The sequence below is a fragment of the Nicotiana tabacum genome, chromosome 13 (genome assembly GCF_000715075.1).
Source record: "Nicotiana tabacum cultivar K326 chromosome 13, ASM71507v2, whole genome shotgun sequence".
In the NCBI taxonomy this organism is placed as follows: domain Eukaryota; kingdom Viridiplantae; phylum Streptophyta; class Magnoliopsida; order Solanales; family Solanaceae; genus Nicotiana; species Nicotiana tabacum.
This window is the reverse complement of record NC_134092.1, coordinates 123,441,548-123,451,885: the sequence shown is the minus strand read 5'-3', so window position 1 is coordinate 123,451,885 and position 10,338 is coordinate 123,441,548.

Sequence of the window (10,338 nt, the reverse complement as noted above, 5' to 3'; positions counted from 1 at the left end):
TCAAGTTATGCTTTACAGTTATTTTATGACTTATCTGGTTAGTTGGTTTGGGTCCGGAAGGATTTCGGAGTGAAATGAGACACTTAGTCTCATAATTAAAAACTTAAGTTGGAAAAAAGTAAATCAGATATTAACTTATGTGTAAACGACCTCGGATTTGAATTATAATAATTCCAATAGCTCTGTATGGTAATTTTGGGCTTAAGAGCATGTCCGAAAAATTTATTGGAGGTCCGTAGTGGAATTTGGCTTGAAATGGCGTAAGTTGAATTTTTGGAAAATTTGACCGGGGGTTGACTTTTTGATATCGGGGTCAAAATTTGATTCTTGAAATTGAAACAACTCAGTTATGTCATTTATGACTTGTGTGCAAAATTTGAGATCAATCGGAGTTGATTTGATAGGTTTCGGCATCGAATGTAGAATTTGAAATTTGTTAGTTTTGAATAGGCTTGAACTGGGGTGCGATTTGTATTTTAGTATTGTTCAATATAATTTGAGGCATCGCCTAAGTTTGTGTCATATTATGGGACTTGTTAGTATACTTGGTTGGGGTCCCATGGGCTCGGATGAGTTTTGGGAGAATTTTTGGAAGAGTTTGGTGTTTTGAGCATAAGCATGTAATGATCCAAAGGTCTATTTTTAGGTCTAGAGATCGAAATTCGATTTCGAGACTTTCGAGATTTTGATAACGAATTATAGGAGTGATCTGGAAGGTTTGGTCTAATTTCATCAAGTCGTGATTGGGTTTTAGCATGAAACATGAGTTAATTATTTAACGAGCGAAATTGGTATCGTATTGAGAAAATGAGCTCCGAATTGATTTCGATTAAACGAATAGGTTCGTATTATTATTTGTGACTCATAGGAAAAAGATTCGTAGAATTTCGAGTTCCTATGATGGAGTTAGAGCCTTTTTAGTGAAAATAATAATTGTTGGTGCAAGCAAGTTTTGGTGTGGACTTTTAGTGACGGAAAATTGACTTTTAGTGACGGATCGGCAGAAACTTAAGGACCAAAAATGGACATTTCTTTCATTTCGTTTTGGATTTTTGGATTCGTATATCGTTAGAATCTAGTGGGTGTCTCGGTTGTGGTACTTTATGGTGCTTAAGAAGAATACAATGGCTTATGGGCCTTAGGGCAGTGTAGTTGTATGTTAGGATGTCTTGTAGTGAGCTTTGGGTAAGGATCGTGAAGTTTTGACAAGGAGAAGTGTCAACTTGAGGATAATTCAGAAGAAACTCAGAGAAAATAGGATGACTGTGTAGTAGACTGGACCAGTTTGGTAATGGTATGATCAAAGCTTGGGTACCTATGATGTGGTGAGGCTTTACAAATGTTTTGGAGGCAATATTCTTGGATTTGGTGACATGCGTAGCTTAGTCGAGTTTTGAAGAATTCAATCTGATATCTTGGTTGTGTCCAAATGGATTCCAAAGTGTCCTTGGTGGTTTCTATCATGGTTTGAGCTGGATATGTCCTACCGGCATGAAGAACATGTGTGTATTATGATTTCCTCGTGGAAGGAAGCAAGAGGAAGGTTTCTAACTGACCGAGTATGTAATTCGCTGGTGACTCAGAGTTGATAATGAGATTCTCGTGCTTGTCACATGATGGCATGATAGATATGGTATGTTGTGCGGGATTAAGATTTACATGTACAAGGTGGCAGTTTATTCTTGAAGGGAAGGTCACGAATTCTGGATAGAATGGTCAGTTTCAGATATTTAGATTAATGTTATAATTGTACGGTAATTTCAGAGAAGGTTGCGCATTTCAGAAGGGGCATTGTGTTTTGAATTACGGATGTTCATCAGTATTGCAGTACTCATATTGGTTGATAGACTGCTGATATTCCAATTATCGTTATGCGGCACGGAAGAATTATGGAAGTATTCCTAGCGAGATGATCGTGCATGAAGGATGTGATAGTCATTCGAGTGCTGGAGTTATGATCAGTTACGGTGGTTCATGTGTTCTATGAATTAGGGGGACTGGAGTTCTCGTAAGTAAATTGTTTCAGGGTTGCAACCTAGTTGAGGTGAGTATTTTATTTTAACTCAATGGAGGCACTAATTGCGTTAATTATTTGTGATAACTGCGCGGCACAAGTGCGTACATATGGGAGGTTTGAACATTCACACGCGGAAGAATGCTTAGGCAAAGATATGCCTAGAGTTGACTATTAAGCGTAAAGTTATAACGTTTCTTGTATTCGTACCTTTGTCGAGAATTATCTGGACTACACTTGAGGTTACAAAGAGGCTAATTCCCTGAAAAATTGGGTAGTTACTATTTCTGCGTTAACTTGCCGATTTGAGTGGTGATAACACACTTTGCACCTTCCTACTCTATGGTGTGTTATTTATACCAGTCCAGGATCATGATAATCTTAATTCATTTATCATATACATGTGTACTTATTTGATTGCTCCTGTATGATATGCTTGGACTGGAGGCATGTGACCATGCCGGGCGGATAATATTATTGGCACATGATTTGTCTGTGCGAGTGATGTTAATGTGAGCTCTAGAATAGCTGGTTACTGTTATTAAATTCGTGTGTCTTGGTTCTACTATATATAATGAGCTTATATCATTGCAGTAGTGGTGGTGCCTGTTGAACTTGCAATACGATTCTCTTCTTTGAGACATTTTCCATTTTTGGGTACACGGATTGCGCAGTTTGGCTTGAGTTGTATTGGTGTGGCATGTCTGTGGAATAGTTTGTGTTTGATAATATAAGGTCATTTGACCTAGAATGGGTACTATCAGGTTTGATTACGGTGCGTTTGGGAGAATAATTTAGAATTCGACTTAAATAATTGGCTATGATACTTGTTGAACGAAGGAAGCTCCATGACCTGTTGATTTGGTTAGTGGTTGTGAGTTCCTGTATGTTTCTTTCATTATCGGCGGTGTACGAAGGTTTTGGAATGAGGTTCTGTTGAATGTGGGGTTTTCTACTAGTACTTGGTTGGTTTTGAGTAGTTACGGTGATCGAGAATGAGGTTGCGAGTATGCGAGTTGTGTAATGTGTTATGTGATTATATATGGGGTTATGGTTATGGCTTGATACATCTTGTTCAAACTTATACAGTGTGTAAATGTGAGACTCGGGTCTTGTAAGAAATTCTGGATGTTGGAAATTGGGTTCTAAGTTTTACGAACTAAGGTTAAAGTAATGATCATCAATTGTGTTGTGCTGTCAGGCCTATATGGAATAGGGTGGCATGGGATCACCCCGAGTATGTGTGTGGTAAGGTGGAATAGTGATTCAAATGTTCAGGAACAACTCTTGGCACGCAGTTTACATCACAAATTTGGAGAGCAGCGCAACGAGAATTGGGCACACAGGTTCAGTTGAGTACAACATTCCACCCTCAGACGGACGGACAGTCCGAGCGCACTATTTAGATATTGGAGGATATGCTACGCGCTTGTGTTATATATTTAAGGGGTTCTTGGGACTAGTTTCTGCCGCTTGCAGAGTTTACCTATAACAACAGCTACCAATCGAGCATTCAGATGGATCCGTATGAGGCCTTGTATGGGAAACGGTGTCGATCTCCGGTGGTTTGGTTTGAGCCGAGTGAGGCTAGGTTATTGGGTACTGACTTGGTTCAGGATGATTTGGGCAAGGTTAAATTGATTCAGGAGCGGCTTCACACGGCGCAGTCTAGACAGAAGAGTTATGCCGACAGGAAGGTCCGTAATGTTGCTTACATGGATGGGGAGAAGGTTCTGCTCAAAATTTCACCCATGAAGGGTGTGTTGAGGTTCGGGAAGAGGGCAAGTTGAGCCCTCGATATATTGGGCCTTTTGAGATACTTCAGAAAATTGGAGAGGTGGCTTATGAACTTGCTTTGCCACCTAGTCTATCATGTGTTCATCTAGTGTTCCATGTATCCATGCTCCGAAAGTATGTTGGGGATCCGTCTCATATTTTGGATTTCAGTACAGTGCAGCTTGACGGTAATTTGACTTATGATGTGGAGCCGGTGGCTATTTTAGACTGGCGGGTTCGAAAGCTGAGGTCAAAGAACATATCATCAGTGAAGGTACACTGGAGAGGCCAGCCAGTCGGAGAAGCTAATTGGGAGATTGAGCAGGAGATGCGGAGCAAATATCCACACCTATTTGAGACTCCAAATATGATTCTAAACCCATTCGAGGACAAACGATTGTTTAAGAGGGGGAGAATGTAACGACTCTACCAGTCATTTTGAATATTATAACCATATTCCCCCAATTAATACTCAAGTTATGCTTTACATTTATTTTATGACTTACCGGGTTAGTTGGTTTGGGTCCGAAAGGATTTCGAAGTAAAATGAGACACTTAGTCTCATAATTGAAAACTTAAGTTAGAAAAAAGTCAATCGGACGTTGACTTATGTGTAAACGACCTCGGATTTGAATTCTGATAATTCCAATAGCTCCGTATGGTGATTTTTCGCTTAGAAACGTGTCCGAAAAATTTGTTGGAGATCAGTAATGGAATTTGGCTTGAAATGGCATAAGTTAAATTTTTGAGAAATTTGACCGGGGGTGACTTTTTGATATCGGGGTCGAAATCCGATTCTAGAAATTAGAACAACTCAGTTATGTCATTTATGACTTGTGTGCAAAATTTTGATGTCAATCGGAGTTGATTTGATAGGTTTCGACATCGAATGTAGAATTTGAAATTTGTTAGTTTTGAAAAGGCTTGAATTGGGGTGTGATTCGTGTTTTAGTGTTGTTCAATATAATTTGAGGCATCGACTAAGTTTTTGTTATATTATGGGACTTGTTAGTATACTTGGTTAGGGTCTCATGGGCTCGGATGAGTTTTGAAAGAGTTTTTGAAAGAGTTTGGTGTTTTGAGCATAAGCATGTAATGATCCAAAGGTCCATTTTTAGTTATAGAGCTCGAAATTAGACTTCGAGACTTCCGGGATTTTGATAATGAATTATAGGAGTGGTCTGGAAAGTTTGGTCTAATTTCATCAAGTCGCGATTGGGTTTTTAGCGCGAAACATGAGTTAATTCTTTAACGAGCGAAATAGGTATCGCATTGAGAAAATGAGCTTCGAATTGAGTTTCGATTGAACAACTAGGTTCATATTATTATTTGTGACTCATAGGAACAATAATCGTCGAATTTCGAGTTCGTATAATGGAGTTAGAGCCTTTTTAGTGAAAACAATAACTGCTGGTACAAGCAAGTTCTTGTGTAGATTTTTAGTGACGGAAAATGGACTTTTAGTGACGGATCGGCAGAAACTTAAGGACCAAAAATGGACATTTCCTTTATTTCGTTTTGGATTTTTGGAGCTCGGTTCTTGGGCAATTTTGAGGATTTCTTCATGACTTCGACTTGGGTAAGTGTCTTATATCCAAAAGTGATTATATTTCATAAATTCATGGTTATATTCATCATTTATTTTGGATTTAAATGGAAGAAATCAAGATTTTTGCAAAACTTTTCAAGAAAATTTTTTTTAGATTTGGAGGTCGAGCTTTTATTGGAATTTGATAAAATTGGTCTAGTTGGACTCGTAATTGAATGGGTTGTCGAATTTTGTGAGTTTCATCGGATTTCGAGACGTGGGCCCCGCGAGCAATTTTTGAGCTAAATTTCGAATTTTATTGGAAAATTAGTATTTTCTTATGGAATTAATTCCAATAAATGTTATTGACTGAATCGAATTATTTATGGCTAGATTTGAGGCGTTTGGAGGCCAATTCACGAGGCAAAGGCATAGCGAAATAAAGAATTGCACGGCTTGAGGTAAATAACAGTTCTAAATTTGGTCTTGGGGGTATGAACTCCCAGATTATATGTTATGTGATCGGTTTTGAGGTGACGCACATGCTAGGTGACAGGCCTGTGGGCGTGCACCGTAGGAATTGTGACTTGGTCAAATTCTATGGAACTGTGTAGTTGAATAATCTGTTGTTATCTGTACATTCTCCATGTAGTAGAGAAATTAAACCACAAATCATGTTTAGATTATGTATTGGCACTGTAGGGACCCACAGAGGTCATGTACATGTTGAACTATCTCCTTAATTGTTATTTTGTACTCAGTCACAGTTTACTTGTTTATTTTATCTCAGTCTATATTGTTCATTATTGATGCATCATATCATTGTTGTTTGGGCTGATTTCATAATTATTGAGAGCCCGAGAGACTGGAGAGATTTATGACTGAGTGAGGCCGAGGGCCTAATTGTGAGATATTATACTATAGCACGTGAGTTGTCCGTGCAACACGTGAGTTGTCCGTGCGGATCCATTTATTATATTATAGCATGTGAGTTGTCCGTGCAGATCCAGATATTATACTATAGCACGTGAGTTGTCTATGCAGCACGTGAATTGTCCGTGTGGATTCAGATATTATAGCATAGCACGTGAGTTGTCCGTACAGCACGTGAGTTGTCAGTGCGGATCCAGATATTATACTCTAGCACGTGAGTTGTCCATGCAGCACGTGAGTTGTCCGTGCGGATCCAGATATTATACTATAGCACGTGAGTGGTCCGTGCAGTACGTGAGTTGTCCGTGCGGATCCAGATATTATACTATAGCAAGTGAGTTGTCCGTGCAGCACGTGAATTGTCCGTGCAGCACGTGAATTATCCGTGCAGCATGTGAGTTGTCCGTGTGGATTATAGTGCTTGGGCTGTAGGAGTCCCTTCGGAGTCTGTACACACCCCTAGTGAGCGCAGGTACCTATTGAGTGCGAGTGCTGAGTGCTAAGTGAAGAAAATGGCTAAGTGGATGTGGTCCTAAGAGGATGCATTTGATTTCATTATTGTTGCACTTCAGCTGTCATATATCACTGTTCTGGAAATTTCTGAGAGATATTATCTTATGTTTCAGTTGAACTTGACATAAAATTACTGTTTTGGCCTTAAGTGTTGAACTTGAAAGCATGCCTACCTTATTATGTTGGAAATTATTGTAATTGGACTCAGTTGTGAAGCTCGTCACTACTTTCAGTTCTTTATTTAGTATTGTTACTTGCTGAGTTGGTTGTACTCATACTACACCATGCACTTTGTGTGCAGATCCAGGTGTTCCCGGACATAGCGGGTGTTGATTCTTTCGCATAGTTGATTTTCCGGAGATTCAGAGGTAGCTGTCGTGTTTCGCAAACCTTGTCTCTCCTTCCCTATCTCTTTGTTTACTGTATTTGGTCTCAGGCTATTATAGACCGCATTTTCCAGACTTTGAATCATATTAGATGCTCATGTACTTAGTGACACCGGGTTTTGGGAGTGTTTATATTTGTACTTGTGACATTTTTTCCGCTGAATTTAATTATTATGTTTTTAAATTTAAAAGATATGTGGTTTATTGAGATTGTTGACTTGCCTAGTATTGAGATAGGCGTCATCACGACGGGTGAGATTTTGGGTCGTGACACTTACAGTAATTAAAATATTCCTACCAACAACAAACCAATGTTCTCCTTCTCACTTCATCATCCAAGCTGCCACAAATTTGACAATGACGCACAAGAGCATTATTCACTTATTGAGCCGCATTTCATTCATCTTAACCATCCTTCCAATTGTACAATTTACAGGAATATGCCCTCCCTCCATTTTAATCCCTCAATCATCATCATCTTCCACATGAACATCCATTGCTAATATATTTTCAAGTTCAGCCACCTTAATCTACGGAATGGTCTTTTCACGCTTAAGAGCATTCTTTTCACTCTTCAAACTACTGACAAGGTCAGAAATCTTTGGATATAGCAGATCATCGTTCCATTCCTAAAATTGATATCTTTTACCCTATCAAATCAAATGGGAAAAATAATTTATTTGTAAAATTAAATCCCTAAAATTAAAAAGAGGTGAATCTATGGAATTCATCTTACCTTAGTTTTGGAACATTTTGAGAAATGTCGACCAGAATTCACCAGAGTTATAGCTGTAAATTGACTGGCAGCCATGCCACAGTGACAATTCTTTCTTGACCCAAAGGATGCACTCGACTCTTGACTCATTTTCCTTCAATTGTTTGAGTAATATTTTTCGGAAGAAAAAATTGGGGTTGAAATGTGATTAATTTTGTTTTGAGATGGCGGGTGAAATGGGTAATTTAAAATAGGTCAAATAGGTAAATTTGAGCGGGTCAAAAAATATGGTTGAAATGTGATCAATTTTATATTGATCACATGGCCGGTTAAATGGGTAATTTTAAATGGGTCAAATGGGTAATTTTAACGGGTCAAAAAATATATGGTTTGGGATAGGCCACATGGACATATTTTAATTTACTGAACAATACGAGCCGTCTTCCATCAACCACTAATCGCCGATAAGCTTCTTTAATAGTTTATAAACCCTTAGCCTTAACCCCAACCCTGAACCCCAACCCACCCCAACCCTGGACATTCAGCATAAATCAATAGGCTTCCTTAATGGGCGAATGTTAACTTGAGGATTCGTCCTCAACTCTTATTGCGGTCGAGGGTAAACTAATGGTCGAGAATTCACTAAAATAAGGATTACACCACGTTCGACCTTGGTTTTTTGATTTTATAGAGTTTAAACATCTTATTAAACATAATGTAACATTTAAAGTTATTATACATGGCGGTGTATTTCATACCATTAAGAGTTGGTCATTCTAGAACATGTAACAACTCAAGAAGCAAGACCTCTAAGTATAAGAGTGTTGTCTAGTGAAGTGTTGTCAACAAGTAATGCCTCTAAATATAAATGTTGTATATTGAATATCGGAATGTAATATTAATATGTGTTGTTATTAAGCAATGCTATGATCCATTATAATAGGTAATTAGTCTTCAAATTGCAATATTACCTTAACATTATGTTGTAATAATATCCATTGACTATATAATGAAAATTATTTTTACCAATTATAGGCTTAGGTTGATATCGATATAATTGATACGTTATAGTAATCCATTTTATCCAATTCAAAGTTTGCAATTTGCTGAATTAGATGTTTACTACTTTAATTTATTCACAAATAATTGTCATTTTTTTTTATTTAAGTTAACTGAATTAATACTTTACACTAACAAACAACTAATAATCGAGGAACTACCTCTATGCCTTCCAATTTATGACTGATATACCGTTCTTAATTCTTTACTATAAAATTCTATTGGTTTACATTTATGATGGATATATAGACCACCAGTGGGGTAGACTATATATTGTAGGTTTTATTCATCAACTCTTGTAAATTTTTTAATTCATTGGCGGGAAATTCAATTAATTGGAAGACTGAAATTTATATCCCCTAAGTTGTATGTTTCTACTGGAACCTCTTTATTTTATTTTGGGGCCTTTTTTCACTTAAGTGCTGTCAAATGGGGGAAAAAATAACCAAAGCATAACAATAAAAAATAGGGCAACAAAATTTAAAAAACAGGCAGAAAATTAAATAGACAAAAACTTAAGTTAAATATTTTTATAAATAACTACCCTCACAGCAACATACATTTTTTCTCATTAACTAAAGAAAAAAAAAATTCAAGCTGCATGGGGAGAAGGATCACGGGGAAGGGAATTTTCTGGGCTAACATAATAGTGAATATTTGCACCAATCCTACGAAGAAAAATCTCCAACATGCGTGCGATACGACGAATGTTCCTCTCTTGCCTCACCCTGTCTTCTTGGATCTCTCGGATGAGCCTATCCAGTGATTCCCTGATGAAAATGGCATCCATACTTGGCCTTGGCCTCAAAGGCATTTCTCTGTTAAGTGATTGGGCTATTTGGAAGAATGATGAATAAATATTTCCATCAGATCTAGTGTATGTATAGGCAGAATTTGAAACTAAATGGTGCATTTCCATATGACTTCTCGTAAATGACGTGACTGATGAGAGTTTTGAGAAACAAATTGATGCTTTGAATTGACATATTCGATATTTCAATTAATTAGACAAACCCTTTTCATATTGGCTGCCAGCGCTTATTAACATTAAACATTAAATTAACTACCTAAACCAGTTATTGTCAATAGACTATCTAAACCATCGCAACAAGTCTTGGTTAAATTGAAAATATCGATGGGGGTTGATAATAGAACATTGGTTGATTACAGGTGGTTAATTCTAAAACAGTGTAACGATCCGACCGGTCGTTTTACGTGTTGTAGTCTCGTTCCCCCATTTACTGCTTATGCTATGCTAAATTATTATTATGCGACTTTTCGGGATAGTCGGTTCGATTCCGGGGATGTTTTGGAAAGAGTTGAGACACTTAGTCTCAAGGTTGGAAGCTTAAGTTAAAAAGGTTGACCGGATATTGATTTATGTGTAAATGGCTCCAGAATGGAGTTTTGATTG